General features: G+C 40.4%; 1 pseudogene; it reads left to right on the top strand.

Moving 5' to 3' along the window:
* The first annotated feature begins 1512 nt into the window (after positions 1-1512).
* On the top strand, positions 1513-1628 carry LOC121488410 (annotated as a pseudogene).
* The last annotated feature ends 15922 nt before the right edge of the window (positions 1629-17550 follow it).

Here is a 17550-nt window from a genome sequence, read left to right as displayed (position 1 = left end):
AAAAAGTAGCAAAGTAGGAATGGAACGGAACTTCTTTTATTTGATAAAAAGTATTTAATAAACACCTACAACAATATCACGTTTAATGTTTAATGGTTTAATACTAAAGCTTCATAGAATTTTCCTGTTAGTTTCAAAGCAAGACAAGGTTGCTCATTATCACTAGCTGTATATGATTTTTTTTTTATCCTGGAGGTTTTATCTGGTGTGATAAATCAAAAACAAAAACACTAAATCACCAAAACAATACCAAAACTGAATAAAACTTTTATTCATTTGAAAGAAAAAACAAAATTTGTATTATTCTTAGATGAAATAGTAACATTATATGCAGAAAATTTAACTCTAATCAGGTAAGTGATTAGAACTAATGATCATTTAGCAGAGTAACTCTAAAAGACCAATATGCAAAGGTAATTACATATACTAGCAGCAAGTAGTAACTGAAGTTTAAATAAGATGCTTAATTAAAGTATCAAAGTACCTAGAAGTAAATATACAGATAGAACTATGAAATTTTATTAAGATAAACTAAAAATGCTGAAATAAATGGAGAAATAGACATTGATCATGGATTGGAAAATTCAAATTTGCCAAAATGCCTCTTTTCTCTAAATCAATCTATGGATTTAATCAAATCCAATACAAATTTCACTAGTTTTGTTTTCGTTCTTGTGGAACGTAAAAAGTTACTTCTAAAGCTTATATGAAACTACAAAGATTAAAGAAGAGCCAAGTTAATATAAATCTACATTAAGTTATACCATGTAGTGTTAGCACAAGAATAGACAGGGGAATGAACAGAATAGAGTATCCAGAAAAACAAAGACCAGGCATATATAGACAGTTGATTTATGACAAAGTGACACTGCAGAGCAGTGAGGGAAAGTCTGGTATTCTTAATAAATGGTGCTGGGACAGTTGGACATCTTTATTATAGAAAATGAAATTGGATTTCCTGTCATACCTAACACAAAAATCAATTCCAGGTGGATTATAGACTTACATATAAAAAAACCCAAAACAATAAAGCTTGTACTAGATAATAAGGGGAATATCTTCATGACCTTACATAGGAAATTATTTCTTAAGCATGACACAAAGGGCATTAACTAAAAGAAGATCGATCAAGTTAGTTCCATTAAAATTAAGAAGTTCTGTTCATTGACATACACCACTAAGCTAATGCAAAGGCAACCACAGAAAGGGAGAATACATTTGCAACAATTTTAACCAAAATATTCAGAATACTTAGAGAATTATTATAAATCAATTTTAAAAGAAAAGACTAAAGAGAAAAATAGAAAAATGGGCAAGAGACTTTGAAGATGAAGAAATCTAAATAACCAATGAACATTTAAAATGGTATTCAACTCCACTGGGAATCAAATAAAGCCTATTAAAGCTTCAATGATAAACAATTGTAAATCCACTAGGTTGGAGAAAATTTAAAAGTGGGACAATTCCAAGGCAAGAACGTGGAGAAATAAAGGCTTTCAAAAACTGGTGGCAAGCTTTGTGCAGTGGCAGTATCGTACCAATGAGGTTTATCGGAGGAGTGATTATTGCTAATCAAACACCTGTGGCAGTGAACATTGGCCCGCACGCTCTGGAAAATGCTTTGGCATTATGTAGTAATGTGCAGACACCACGACCAGAAAATTCTCTCTTTCTCTTTTCAAAAAAAGCATTCATTCATTCATTCATTCATTCATTCATTTGAGAGGGAGAGAGAGAGAGAGAGAGGGAGAGAGGGAGAGCAGGAGCCGGGGCAGGCGGAGGGGCAGAGCGGGAGGGAGAAGCAGACTCCCCCCTGAGCAAGGAGCCTGACTTAGGGCTCCCTCCCAGGACTCTGAGATCATGATCCAGCCAAAGGCAGACACTTAACCGACTGAGCCGCCCAGACGTTCCCAGAAAATCATTTCTTAGAGAGATATTTGCTACCAGTTGGAATGCATACTTATGTGGACTGTGGTACACTTGACAAGAATGTGCAATGCTGCTTAAAATAGCCCCAAATAGGATCCTATCTCAATGTCCTAACGTCCTAGTGTCCTAATGGACAGTAAAATGAACAAATTGTTTATCCATGTAATAGAATGACATTTAGCCTTGAAAATTAATTAGTTAATTAATTAGTTAATGATTCTATTTATACAGATAGAACTATGAAATTTCATGAGAGAAGTTTCCCTCCTTCCATGCACAGAGCCCTACGTGGGACTCGATCTGGGGTCTCCAGGATCAGGCCCTGGGCTGAAGGCGGGGCTAGACCGCTGAGCTCCCAGGGCTGCCCCTAGCCCTGAAAATTTAAAAACTACAGCTACATGCAACATATATAAATTCTGATACTATAATGTCAACAAAAGGAACAAGACAAAAACAGACAAAAGTGAACTAAAAAACAATTTTTTTTTGTAAACCAAATTGTTAAAGATTTCTGCTTTGTGGCATAACTACAGAGTAAAGTGAGGACAAATGGTCATAATAGTCAGGATAGTGGTTACCCAAGGAGAGGAAAGAGCTTGAGATCAGAAAAGGAGATGGTGGAACCATTCTGTAACATGGATGTTATTCAGTATTTTGACTTTGGTGGATGTTACACAAGAATCTTTTATTTTTTTAAAAATATTTTATTTATTTATTTATTTGAGAGCGAGTGAGTGAGAGAGAGCACAAGCAGGGGGATGGTGGGCAGAGGGAGAGGGAGAAGCAGAGGGAGCCCCACACAGGGCTTGATCCCAGGACCCTGGGATCACAGCCTGAGCTGAAGGCAGACCCTTAACTGACTAAGCCACCCACATGCCCCTGCAAGGATTTATTTTGTTATAATTGTTAAATGGCACAGTTAAAATTTGTTCAAGTGTTCAGTTTATAACTTTATTATTATATAGTATTTATTATTACAGTTAAACTGCATAGCAATATTTTATACATCTTTATGCATGTCGTATATCACAATTAAAAGATGTTTAAGCATATACAGGGTATAGAGGGAATCCAAAGAAGGGACGGATCAATTCTATGGGAGGAAGGGAGTAGGAAAGTTTTCTTAGGAGGTTACCCCTGAGTTGAGATTTGGAGGTGACTTTAGAAAAAAGAGAGTTACCTCAGTGTTTAGTCCCAGTCATAAACGGTTACTTGTTTGTGAAAATGTCCAGATTGGAAAGACTGGTTCAACTTGGCTGTATTTGGATTGGAGGTTGGGGTGGTAAGATGCTGATGATGAATACACTGGTTAAAAAATTCAACCTATTTAAAGTCCATAGGCAATAGATATAGTTAAGTGCTGTCTTCCTGGGCAATGTGTTTTAGTTGTATGACATCCCTGATTCATTAATTAAATTAATTATTATTATTATTTTTAAGTAGGCACCGTGCCCAAGCATGGAGCCCAGTACAGGGGGCTGACCCTGAAATCAAGACCTGAGCTGAGATTGAGAGCTGGATGCTTAACTGACTGAGCCACCCAGGAGCCCCCATTCATTTAATTATTAATGCATTTATTCAACAAGTATTTTCTGAGCATCCACCTTGTGTATGCACTCTTCAAGGTTCTGGGGACATTAAAAATGTATGAGACTGATGTGGTTTCACTGGCCATGATTAGCATGGGGTTATTATAGGCATCTGCCTATTTTCCATAGTAGATTGAGTGATTTGTGATCCTAGAGTCACTGTAGCTATATACTTCTTGATCTCCTCCAAAATTACTCAAATCAAATGAGTTCTTTGATGTAAGTTCTATTAGATTAGATGGGTTCTCCTTGGCTCAGCACATGCTATCTGAGGCTTTACCTTGCCTGAGATTTGCACCCACAGAGCTCAGCTGAGATTGGCCAATTCTTTTAGTTTGGGAGTTCGGGAAAATAAGATAGTATTCACCTATATAAGTACCTAAATGTCTCCACCACTTCAGATTCCTTTGGATTTTAACTTTACCTTCAGCAGAGGTCACTGGGACCACAGTAGAGGGTTTTTTTTGTTGTTGTTGTTGTTTGTAATGGCTTTCTTTATAGAGAACAGTTTCAAAAAATAGTGAAAAGTAGAATGAAACTAATCCTGAGGCTAATTCTGAAATTACTGCTAGAAGCAGTACTATTGACCTGAAAGTGTTAGAAATTATTCTAGAAGTTAGAAAGTGTTTGAATTTTGGAATGTTTTACCCTCCAATAGTGTAAAATTTGTTATCTGTTGGATTTTACTGGATAGACCTGAGCAAGATCCTGAGATACTATTCTCTCTCTCTCTTTCTTTTTAAAGATTATTTATTTATTTATTCACAAGAGACACAGAGGCAGAGACAGAGGGAGAAGAAGGCTTTTTGTAGGAATCCTGATGTGGGACTCGATCTCAGGACTGGGATCATACCCTGAGCCAAAGGCAGACGCTCAGCTGCTGAGCCACCCAGGCGTCCCCTGAGATAGTATTCTTAAACAGAAATTATTTTTGCATGCTTAGGTTAAAATACAGATAGTCTCCAACTTGTGATGGTTTGACTTACGATTTTTTGACTTTATGATGGTATGAAAGCAATATACATTCGGTAGAAGCCATGCTTTGAATTTTGATGTTTTTCCAGGCCAGTGATATGTGATGCGATACTCTCTTGTGATGCTTGGCAGCAACAGTGAGCCATAGCTCCGAGTCAGCCATGCAATCACAAGGGTAAACAGCCAATACACTTAGAACCATTCTGTACCTACACAGCCATTCCATTTCTCACTTTCAGTCCAGTATTCAATAAGTTACATGAAAGCTTCAACACTTAAATTTAAAATAGAGTTTGTGTTCGATGATTTTGCCAGGTAGACTGGGCTAAGCTGTGATGTTCGGTAGGTTAGGTATATAATTTTCAACTTTCAATATTTTCAGCTTATGATGTGTTTATCAAGACAAAATTCCATCATAAGTTGAGGAAGATCTGCATATGTATATAATGCATGTTTCTTTACCTCATAGTTCAATGATGTGTACTAATTCTTTGTTTTTAGTTTTGATAACTTTGGCTTTATCTGAACAAAAACATGGCCTCTGAACTTCTTATCCTGCTGACCTTCCCAGCATTTGATTGACAATACAACGGATTCCTTCAGGTATCATGGGATATTTATTTCTCACAGTTTACAAATATTCATATCTCATTGAACTATATAAATGAGCTCTAAATGGCAATTTCAGAATTATTTGTCTTGCTATGGTTATTTTTCTCAGCATTCTCTTGAAAGAAAGATCTTTTTTCAATAACTCCTTCTAAAAGATTATAAACATTCTAGCTAATTCAACAGGTATTTACTGATTGCCTATTCTCTTCCAGACACTATGCTAGTTTTGCAAAAAAAGATAAACAGCAAAGTAAGAGGCAACATTGACTCCAGGACTTCACAATTAGTTGGAGATTGACAGGTATAAATTGTCAATAGTGAGACAGTGCAGTAAATGTGATGGTTAGAATAGAATGTTAGGTACGGAAATAGGAAAAACATGTACCTTAGTTAGGAAGAAAAAATGAAGGAGTTTATACGTGGATGTGATCTGAGATGAGAACTGAAGATGGTTTAGGTTTGAGTCACTAAAGAAAAGTTGATAGAATGGTTAGTGATGTAGATGGAAGGAACAGAGGTTGGAAGACCCAGTGTGTGGAGAATGTGGTGAAGTCGGGACTGCAGGTGGTTTAGTGTGGCTGGCATGGTATGCAGGACAAAGTGAACAGTGAGACTAGAAGGGCTGATGGAGTCCAGGAAATCCAGGTAATTAAGGGCCTTATGTATTATTTTAATGAATATATTAACCTTATCCCAAATATATTGGACAATGCAATAAAAATTGAACTTTTAAGTAGAGAAGTGAGAAAATGCTTGTGTTTTAGATGGACCTTTCTAATTTGGAAAACATCTAATAGAATGAAAACCTGGTGTTTGAGGAGAAGGCCATCTGCCCAGAAGCAAAGTTAAAACACTAAGCTGAAGAAGTTAAATAACTTATAAACAAAGAGTTAATTTTATCCCAAATAACTATGTAATTCAGATTTTTCTTCAAAAAATTTCCAGATTACTGCCAACTCAATTGGCCTAGTTTGTCATAGACCTATAAAAGATCTAGCAGAATTTATGTAAATGAGACAAGATTTATTCCTTCTCTGAATAGGCTACAAAATTTCAAGGAAAAAAAATCTATAATACTTTACCAATCGTGTGAGATATAATAAGAAAAATACAATGTCAAGAAAGCCCCGACTTACATTATTATTAATAAGCAAGTTGAGGTGTCAATGGCAGCCTGAACATTGTTTCAAAAGTCGCTAATATTTGATAGCTAGTGATTTGTTCAATGTTTGTCCAAGAGATGTGTCAATGGTGATTTTGTAGATTATGGCAGGCATCCAATTCAGTTTTCCAGCAGGACAATACCATCATTTGATAATGTCACTGGTTCAGTTAGGATTAAAGAAGAAGTGTGAGAAGTTAAGTGAGTTTTCAGAACATTCTATCCATTAAAAGAGAGGACTTAAAGATTCAAGGAGAAGAATTTATGTGTATTTTCAGCTTTAGATATATTTGTATATTGAAAGAGGAAAAGCAAAAAAAGAGAATATGAAACAGACCTGTAAGGATAAGTGCTGATCTTTCCTCCTACTTGAGAACTGTTAACTGAACAAAATTTCATGGTGGTAGCTTAGGTTGAGGTACCTAAGAGCAAGTATGTTTTAAAGGAATGTCTTAATATGATATTTCCCACTAGGAAATACCGGCATTGTTTGTGAAGGCCTAGATACCACGAATCTAAGTTTAAGCTCTGTATTGTCCAGCTCATCTAGTCAAATCTGGAAAGAACTGAATGTGAGATGTCTTATTTTGAACGAACATTTGACATTGCTATCAGATAAAATTACAAGCTAGAATTCTATACAAAGTCACATTGTAATTAAGCTGTTCTAATTGAATGCTTTATCTTTTTTAATAGTTACCCTTGCCTTCAGTTTATTAGTAAACATTATCTAATAAAGTACTCTATTATATAGAAAAGTTTGAGCAAAAGGGAAATTGTTTGGGGAAATGAGTAAGCAATGGATAGAATTTGAAATGAAATGTTGTCTTGTGGCAGCCAGGCAATTATGTTCCTTCACAGCATAAGTGCTTAGTATCCATTTTGTTCATGTAGAAGGCATCTCTAGTGATTCAGAGGAGACAGAGAAGCAGTTTTTGCGGCTCTCCAGTTTCCTATAAAGCACTGCATTGAAAAGATGAATAAACATATAGTCAGGCATTTAAAGAATAAAATGATTTTATTTCCACTACTGGTCATAAGGTGATGAGGGAATGAATGTGTTGTCCTTTGGCTTTATGGTTTGTGGCCTTAGGAAGACTACCTTAAGGTTAGCTTTGCCACATCCTGCTCAGTTGGACTTTCTTGTATATACAAGTCCAAGCTTCTAAGAGAATGGTCTCTATTTCCATCTCAGGGATCAGGTGACCTTCTCACACAAACAAAAAATCAGAATGTGTGTTTTGAAAAGTAAGGATACATTTAATATTATATATTTTTAAAAAATATTTTATTTATTTATTCATGAGAGAGAGAGAGAGAGGCAGAGATACAGGCAGAGGGAGAAGCAGGCTCCATGCAGGGAGCCCGATGTGGGACTCGATCCCAGGACCCCAGGATCACATCCTGAGCCGAAGGCAGATGCCCAGCTGCTGAGCCACCCAGGCATCCCTATATTTAATACTATAAATAGAAGTTGCATATAATAATTACCTATTTCTGTGTAGCAAATTACCCCCAAACTTTGTGGCTCACAACAAACATTTATTCCCTTAAAGCTGCTGTGAGTCATGAATATGGATGTGGCCTGGCTAAAATGTCTCTGGCTCAGGGTCTGTGACAAGGCTGAAGGGAAGGTGGCCAGGGTTGCAGTTATCTCAAGGCTCCATCAGGGGTGGGCCTTCCAAGCTCATGCAAGTGGCTTTGGCCAAGCTCAGTTCCTACTAGGTTGTTGGACAGCAGGCTTAAGTTCCTGGCTATATGAGATTCTCCACAGGGCAACTCACATTATGGCTTTCTTCAGAGTGAGTGAGGAAAAAAGTGAGGGAGGGCCACCGAAGATGGAAGGCACGATCTCTTTGTAACCTAATTCCAGAAGTGACATCCCATTACTTGTGCTATATCCTAGCTGTTAGAAACCAGTCACTAGGTTCAGCCCACACTCAAGAGGAGAGACACACAAGAACATGAATACTAGGAGGCAGGGATCATTGGGACCATCTTAGAGCCTATCTTCTACAAACTGGAAACCTGGCAAGTGTGAATTCTTCTGCAAGCCCCCTCTCTTACTCAAATGCCTGAAAACAAGATTCTCAATAGTCTTTCTTCATTGGGATCCCTATCCTGAATCTCCAAATTTCTTCACTTTTCATCAGAGATGTTTTTCTTAGAACTGTTTTTGAGTATCTGCTCCTTAAAGCCATTGGCAGTGCCTAAAATTAGACTGGAGTTATAATCTCAGAGATGAGTATACTAGCTATGACCTACATTCGATTGACCTAGCAATTCTGAGGATTTAGAAAAACTTTAAAACCACCTTAGAATGTTTACACATTCTTTATCAATTTTAAATTCTGGGGATATGGAATGTGGTTAAGACTCCAGGACAGGGGATTTGGAAGATTTAAGCCTGGCTCTCTTTGACTTCTAGGCAAAACTCATTGTCCTTCAGCCACACATTACTATTGTTCTTGGAACTTTCTTTATGGCAGCAGTGCACATGAAAAGGAAAAATGTCTTGAACCTGCTAGCACCCAGGCTATTACATCTTTCTGATAAATACTAGGCTGCAGTAACTTGTGAACATTTCTCTCATTAGGCTTGGGTAATTAATTGCTGAGTCTTGCTGCCTTCTTTTGAGAAAGGGGCAGTATATAAAACACATTTTGTAAATAAAAATATGTCGGCTGCATCTGCTTTGAGAATAAATGCTCAATTTCAGGACTGCAATTTGGCAATGTGTTCTAAATTTGTCTATTCTGTTATGAATAGAGCAAGGTCAGTGGTTTAATTAGTTCAGCATTTATCAAGCACCAGCGCTGCCAAGCATGATGCCAGGGCTGGGGAGTATGAGGATGAGTTATATACAGTCCTGCCCTTGTAGAGTTCTCAGTCTGTTGGGAGGAACAGTCAGGTAAACCAATAATAACAACATAATGTGATAAAATAGAGCTGCATATGGAGGGCAAAGAGGGCATTGAGAGGGTGTGTCTCATTCTGCTGGGGGATTCGTGTTCTACAGCATCCCTTAGACTATGAACCTCAGAATGTATGACATGTTCAGGAGGAGAAGCAGGTATGCTTGTAGGCTGTACAATGTGTTTTTTCAGCCGCCCTATCTCCAGTGGGAAAGAAGAACTATATCTTCACTGGATGTTCAAGTTTTTTGTAACCACTCAAGTATTATCTCTAGAAGGTGGAAAATAGTTTAATTTTACCATGGTAATTCTGTCTTTGAAACCAACTTCTAAATGCCAAATGTCAATTTGAACTTTTCCAATAAACTTTTGCCAAGAAGACCTTTTACCAGGAGATACTTTATTTACATCTCTGAAAGTCATCCTAAAAGAGAGTAGAGGGTATGTATTAGGAATACCTTGTGTTTAGCAGCATGTACAGCGATGCCCGCTTCCTCGCAATTTAATTCATTCACTATGCCTATAAAGTTTGTATTGGCTTTCATGAAAAATGTGTTATCCTAAGATTAGTATAGTACTATTACTATCAGTATGGTACTGGTGTTAGTTCCCTAGGGCTGCTGTACAAAGTACCATAAACTGGATGGCTTAGAACAAGGTGTTAGCAGAGCCATGCTTCTTCCGAAGTTTCTAGGGGAGAATCTTTCTTTGCCTCTTCCAGCTTCTGCTGGCCCCCAGTGTTTCCTGATTTGCAGAGAATCACTCTGATCTTTGCCTCCAGATTTCCATGGCCTTCTCTCTATCCTGTGTCTCTGTATTTTCTCCTCTTGTTATAAACACACCAGTCATTGGATATAGGGCCCACTCTAAATCCAGAATGATTTTGTCTTGAGGTATTAATTAGTTTTACATCTGCGAAGACTCTACTTTGAAATAAAGTCACATTTTAGGTTCTGAGTAGATATGAATTTTGGGGAATACTATTTAACTCACTATAGCTAGATGTATAGAAAAGTAAAAGATATGTTTGTAGCTCAAGGATAAACACTTTATCCTTCTTCACATTTAAAGAATATGTGTATTTCTTCATATTGCTTTATACCTGGCGATGGAAAGAAAAGAGTAGGGAAAGGGTAGATTTTAAGGATAGTTAGGCAAGATTGGATAGAAATTTATCATGTGGAAGAGATTACCATGCATAGGACTGAAATGTAAAGTGGGGAGTGCTGTGATGGCCTAACTGACCTACCCAAAGTTGTGCAACCAAATATGTCTACAGATATTTAGAATGGAAGTCAGCAACTTGATTCAACACAGGAGGTGCCTGGATGGCTCCGTAGGTTGAGCACGCAACTCTTGATTTCAGCTCAGGTCATAATCTCAGGATAGTGAAGCCAATCCCTGCATCAGGCTCCATCCTGGGTATGGAATCTGCTTAAAATTCTCTCTCTCTCTGCCTTCTCCTCCTTCTCTCCCTAAAAAAACAAAAGAAAACAAAACAAAAACCAAAAAAACCCAACAAACCCAAATTAATAAAAACCAGGTAAGTTAGTTTACTGAGAGATGAAAGGAAGAGGGCCACTGAAAAGCTCTAAACCATTGAAACTCTCAGTAAGGATTTGGCGGTTTGCAAGTCTGTTCAATTTTTTTTCCAACATGTCAGTCTACTATGCCATCTGCACAGTTGTAATTTATGCCTATATTTAATCAAATCAAGTCAATAATTATTTATTGAATAATTGCTTGCAAATGAAGATACTATATTGTATATAAAGAAATATAAAACACAGTCCTTTCTTTAAGAAGCTTAGTTGTGGAAATAATCTAAATGGAAATGGAAAGGTAACTGACAGTATAAATAGTAAATGTATGTTAAGGCCTTATCACAATTTGAAGGAGTGAAAGCTACTGTAGGTTTTGAGAAGAAAGGAGTTTAATGCAGGGAGTTGGAGACTCGTGTTAACAGTGGAAGGGCTGTAGAGTGTGGGCTTGTAGGCAACCTGGGAATTGCAGGGGCTGCAGGGAAGCTGCCACTGAGGAGCTCTGCTGTCTGCAACCTTGCAGTGGCTGATTCTTGTGGAGGTCTCTGCTGGGGGAAGTAATCAGGTGAACTAATAATTGGAATGCAATGTGATAAGTGAAATGATAGAGTATGTACAGAGTGTAAAAAGGGGTAGGGAACAGGGAGTGCTGCTGGCCAAGTCCCACGTTTGCTAACTGAGACTACCCACTCATCTAGCTGCAGATGCTTCGAGGGAATGATGACTCGTTCAATTCTGCGTTCCAGTCTGCCCCTTATAGGTAGAATCCAATGGGCCCTGTTGAAAGGAGCCTGGAGGGGGAGGGGCAAGATGGCGGAGGAGTAGGGTCTCCAGGTCACCTGTCCTCAGCAAATTACCTAGAAAACCATCCAATCATCCTGAAAACCTACGAATTCGGCCTGAGATTTAAAGAGAGACCAGCTGGAATGCTACAGTGAGAAGAGTTCGCGCTTCTATCAAGGTAGGAAGACGGGGAAAAAGAAATAAAGAAACAAAAGGCCTCCGAGGGGGAGGGCCCCGCGAGGAGCCGGGCTGAGGCCGGGGCGAGTGTCCCCAGGACAGGAGAGCCCCGTCCCGGAGGAGCAGGAGCTGCACCAACCTTCCCCGCGGAAAGGGGCTCCCCGGGAATTGGAGCAGGATCCCCAGAAAGGCGGGGATGCCCTCGGGCTCCCTGGGACAGTAACAGAGGAGCTGCGCCCCGGGAGAGTGCGCCGAGCTCCCTAAGGGCTGCAGCGCTCGGCGGGACCGGAGCAGCTCGGAGGGGCTCGGGCGGCGGCTCCGCGGAGGGGGCTGCGCGGCTCCGGGAACAGCTCAGCGGCGGCGGCTCGCGCAGAGGAAGAAGCTCCGCGGAGGGGGCGGCGCGGCTCCGGGAACAGCTCGGAGGGGCTCGGGCGGCGGCTCCGCGGAGGGGGCTGCGCGGCTCCGGGAACAGCTCAGCGGCGGCGGCTCGCGCAGAGGAAGAAGCTCCGCGGAGGGGGCGGCGCGGCTCCGGGAACAGCTCGGAGGGGCTCGGGCGGCGGCTCCGCGGAGGGGGCTGCGGGGCTCCGGGAACAGCTCAGCGGCGGCGGCTCGCGCAGAGGAAGAAGCTCCGCGGAGGGGGCGGCGCGGCTCCGGGAACAGCTCGGAGGGGCTCGGGCGGCGGCTCCGCGGAGGGGGCTGCGGGGCTCCGGGAACAGCTCAGAGGCGGCGGCTCGGGCCGAGGAAGAAGCTCCGCGGAGGGGGCTGCACCGCCGGGAGCGCGAATCCAACAGCGCAGGCCCCGGAGCACAGGGCGCCGGGACACAGCCCAGGATCCGGCCTCCCCCGGGACAGGCAGAGGCCGGGAGGGCCCAGGACAGCGAGGACGCTCCTGCCTGGAACTGAGCAGATCAGCGGCCCCGCCCCGGAGCCCCCAGGCCCTGCAGACGGAGAGCCCCGGAGCTACTGCGGGGGCTGACTCCAGGGTCCCAGAGCTGCCCCTGCCACTGTGGCTTCCTCCCGGGGGCTCACGGGGTGAACAACCCCCACTGAGCCCTGCACCAGGCAGGGGCAGAGCAGCTCCCCCAAGTGCTAACACCTGAGAATCAGCACAGCGGGCCCCTCCCACAGAAGACCAGCGACACGGACCAGTTCCAGAGGAAGTCAAGGGACTTAAACTACACAGAATCGGAAGATACTCCCCCGTGGTTTTTTTTGTTTTTGTTTTTGTTTTTTTTTGTTTTGTTTTGTGCTTTTTTTTTTTTTTCTCTCTTTCTTCTTGATTTCTGATTGCTTCCCCCACCCCCCCTTTTTTTCTTTTTTCTCCTTTCTTTCTTTTTCTTTTTCTTCTCTTTTTCCCCTATTTTTTTCTTCTTTCTCTTTTTTCTTTTTCTCTTTTTTTCCTTCTCTCTCTTTTTCTCCTTTTCCCAATACAACTTGTTTTTGGCCACTCTGCACTGAGCAAAATGACTAGAAGGAAAACCTTACCTCAAAAAAAAAGAATCAGAAACAGCCCACTCTCCCACAGAGTTACAAAATATGGATTACAATTCAATGTCAGAAAGCCAATTCAGAAGCACTATTTTACAGCTACTGGTGGCTCTAGAAAAAACCATAAAGGACTCAAGAGACTTCATGACTGCAGAATTTAGATCCAATCAGGCAGAAATTAAAAATCAATTAAATGAGATGCAATCCAAGCTAGAAGTCCTAACGACGAGGCTTGACGAGGTGGAAGAACGAGTGAGTGACATAGAAGACAAGTTGATGGCAAAGAGGGAAACTGAGGAAAAAAGAGACAGGCAATTAAAAGACCATGAGGATAGATTAAGGGAAATAAATGATAGCCTGAGGAAGAAAAACCTACGTTTAATTGGGGTTCCTGAGGGCGCGGAAAGGGACAGAGGGCCAGAATATGTATTTGAACAAATCCTAGCTGAAAACTTTCCGAATCTGGGAAGGGAAACAGGCATTCAGATCCAGGAAATAGAGAGATCCCCCCCTAAATTCAACAAAAACCGTTCAACACCTCGACATTTAATAGTGAAGCTTGCAAATTCCAAAGATAAGGAGAAGATCCTTAAAGCAGCAAGAGAAAAAAAGTCCCTGACTTTTATGGGGAGGAATATTAGGGTAACAGCAGACCTCTCCACAGAGACCTGGCAGGCCAGAAAGGGCTGGCAGGATATATTCAGGGTCCTAAATGAAAAGAACATGCAACCAAGAATACTTTACCCAGCAAGGCTTTCATTCAAAATGGAAGGAGAGATAAAGAGCTTCCAAGACAGGCAGGAACTGAAAGAATATGTAACCTCCAAACCAGCTCTGCAAGAAATTTTAAGGGGGACTCTTAAAATTCCCCTTTAAGAAGAAGTTCAGTGGAACAATCCACAAAAACAAGGACTGAATAGATATGATGACACTAAACTCATATCTATCAATAGTAACTCTGAATGTGAACGGGCTTAATGACCCCATCAAAAGGCGCAGGGTTTCAGACTGGATAAAAAAGCAGGACCCATCTATTTGCTGTCTACAAGAGACTCATTTTAGACAGAAGGACACCTACAACCTGAAAATAAAAGGTTGGAGAACCATTTACCATTCAAATGGTCCTCAAAAGAAAGCAGGGGTTGCCATCCTTATATCAGATAAATTAAAATTTACCCCGAAGACTATAGTGAGAGATGAAGAGGGACACTATCTCATACTCAAAGGATCTATCCAACAAGAGGACTTAACACTCCTCAATATATATGCCCCGAATGTGGGAGCTGCCAAATATTTAAACCAATTAATAACCAAACTCAAGAAATACCTTGATAATAATACACTTATACTTGGTGACTTCAATCTAGCTCTTTCTACCCTGGATAGGTCTTCTAAGCACAACATCTCCAAAGAAACGAGAGCTTTAAATGATACACTGGACCAGATGGATTTCACAGATATCTACAGAACTTTACATCCAAACTCAACTGAATACACATTCTTCTCAAGTGCACATGGAACTTTCTCCAGAATAGACCACATACTGGGTCACAAATCGGGTCTGAACCGATACCAAAAGATCGGGATAGTCCCCTGTATATTCTCAGACCATAATGCCTTGAAATTAGAACTTAATCACAACAAGAAATATGGAAGGAAAAAAAAAAAAAAAGAAATATGGAAGGACCACAAACACGTGGAGGTTAAGGACCATCCTGCTAAAAGATGAAAAGGTCAACCAGGAAATTAAGGAAGAATTAAAAAGATTCATGGAAACTAATGAAAATGAAGATACAACCGTTCAAAATCTTTGGGATGCAGCAAAAGCAGTCCTGAGGGGGAAATACATCGCAATACAAGCATACATTCAAAAACTGGAAAGATCTCAAATTCAAAAGCTCACCTTACACATAAAGGAACTAGAGAAAAAGCAACAAATAGACCCCACCCCCAGCAGAAGAAGAGAGTTAATTAAAATTCGAGCAGAACTCAATGATATCGAGACCAAAAGAACTGTGGAACAGATCAACAGAACCAGGAGTTGGTTCTTTGAAAGAATTAATAAGATAGATAAACCATTAGCCAACCTTATTAAAAAGAAGAGAGAGAAGACTCAAATTAATAAAATCATGAATGAGAAAGGGGACATCACTACCAACACCAAGGAAATACAAACGATTTTAAAAACATATTATGAACAGCTGTACGCCAATAAATTAGGAAATCTAGAAGAAATGGACGCATTCCTGGAAAGCCACAAACTACCAAAACTGGAGCAGGAAGAAATAGAAAACCTGAACAGGCCAATAACCAGGGAGGAAATTGAAGCAGTCATCAAAAACCTCCCAAGACACAAGAGTCCAGGGCCAGATGGCTTCCCAGGGGAATTCTATCAAACGTTTAAAGAAGAAATCATACCTATTCTACTAAAGCTGTTTGGAAAGATAGAAAGAGATGGAGTACTTCCAAATTCGTTCTATGAGGCCAGCATCACCTTAATTCCGAAACCAGACAAAGACCCCACCAAAAAGGAGAATTACAGACCAATATCCCTGATGAACATGGATGCAAAAATTCTCAACAAGATACTAGCCAATAGGATCCAACAACACATTAAGAAAATTATTCACCATGACCAAGTAGGATTTATCCCTGGGACACAAGGCTGGTTCAACACTCGTAAAACCATCAATGTGATTCATCATATCAGCAAGAGAAAAACCAAGAACCATATGATACTCTCATTAGATGCAGAGAAAGCATTTGACAAAATACAGCATCCATTCCTGATCAAAACCCTTCAGAGTGTTGGGATAGAGGGAACTTTCCTCGACATCTTAAAAGCCATCTACGAAAAGCCCACAGCAAATATCATTCTCAATGGGGAAGCACTGGGAGCCTTTCCCCTAAGATCAGGAACAAGACAGGGATGTCCACTCTCACCACTGCTGTTCAACATAGTTCTGGAAGTCCTCGCCTCAGCAATCAGACAACAAAAAGACATTAAAGGCATTCAAATTGGCAAAGAAGAAGTCAAACTCTCCCTCTTCGCCGATGACATGATACTCTACATAGAAAACCCAAAAGCCTCCACCCCCAGATTGCTAGAACTCATACAGCAATTTGGTAGCGTGGCAGGATACAAAATCAATGCCCAGAAATCAATGGCATTTCTATACACTAACAATGAGACTGAAGAAAGAGAAATTAAGGAGTCAATCCCATTTACAATTGCACCCAAAAGCATAAGATACCTAGGAATAAACCTAACCAAAGAGGTAAAAGATCTATACCCTAAAAACTATAGAACACTTCTGAAAGAAATTGAGGAAGACACAAAGAGATGGAAAAATATTCCATGCTCATGGATTGGCAGAATTAATATTGTAAAAATGTCAATGTTACCTAGGGCAATTTATACGTTTAATGCAATCCCTATCAAAATACCATGGGCTTTCTTCAGAGAGTTAGAACAAATTATTTTAAGATTTGTGTGGAATCAGAAAAGACCCCGAATAGCCAGGGGAATTTTAAAAAAGAAAACCTTAGCTGGGGGCATCACAATGCCAGATTTCAGGTTGTATTACAAAGCTGTGGTCATCAAGACAGTGTGGTACTGGCACAAAAACAGACACATAGATCAATGGAACAGAATAGAGAACTCAGAAGTGGACCCTGAAATGTACGGTCATCTAATATTCGATAAAGGAGGAAAGACTATCCATTGGAAGAAAGACAGTCTCTTCAATAAATGGTGCTGGGAAAATTGGACATCCACATGCAGAAGAATGAAACTGGACCACTCTCTTTCACCATACACAAAGATAAACTCAAAATGGATGAGAGATCTAAATGTGAGACAAGATTCCATCAAAATCCTAGAGGAGAACACAGGCAACACCCTTTTTGAACTTGGCCACAGTAACTTCTTGCAAGATACATCCACGAAGGCAAAAGAAACAAAAGCAAAAATGAACTATTGGGACTTCATCAAGATAAGAAGCTTTTGCACAGCAAAGGATACAGTCAACAAAACTAAAAGACAACCTACAGAATGGGAGAAGATATTTGCAAATGACATATCAGATAAAGGGCTAGTTTCCAAAATCTATAAAGAACTTATTAAACTCAACCCCAAAGAAACAAACAATCCAATCATGAAATGGGCAAAAGACATGAAGAGAAATCTCACAGAGGAAGACATGGACATGGCCAACAAGCACATGAGAAAATGCTCTGCATCACTTGCCATCAGGGAAATACAAATCAAAACCACAATGAGATACCACCTCACACCAGTGAGAATGGGGAAAATTAACAAGGCAGGAAACAACAAATGTTGGAGAGGATGCGGAGAAAAGGGAACCCTCTTACACTGT

Source organism: Vulpes lagopus, chromosome 3, assembly GCF_018345385.1.
Source record: "Vulpes lagopus strain Blue_001 chromosome 3, ASM1834538v1, whole genome shotgun sequence".
Taxonomy (NCBI): Eukaryota; Metazoa; Chordata; class Mammalia; order Carnivora; family Canidae; genus Vulpes; species Vulpes lagopus.
The sequence above is the reverse complement of the archived record's forward strand: the minus strand, read 5'-3'. Positions and strand labels throughout refer to the sequence as shown.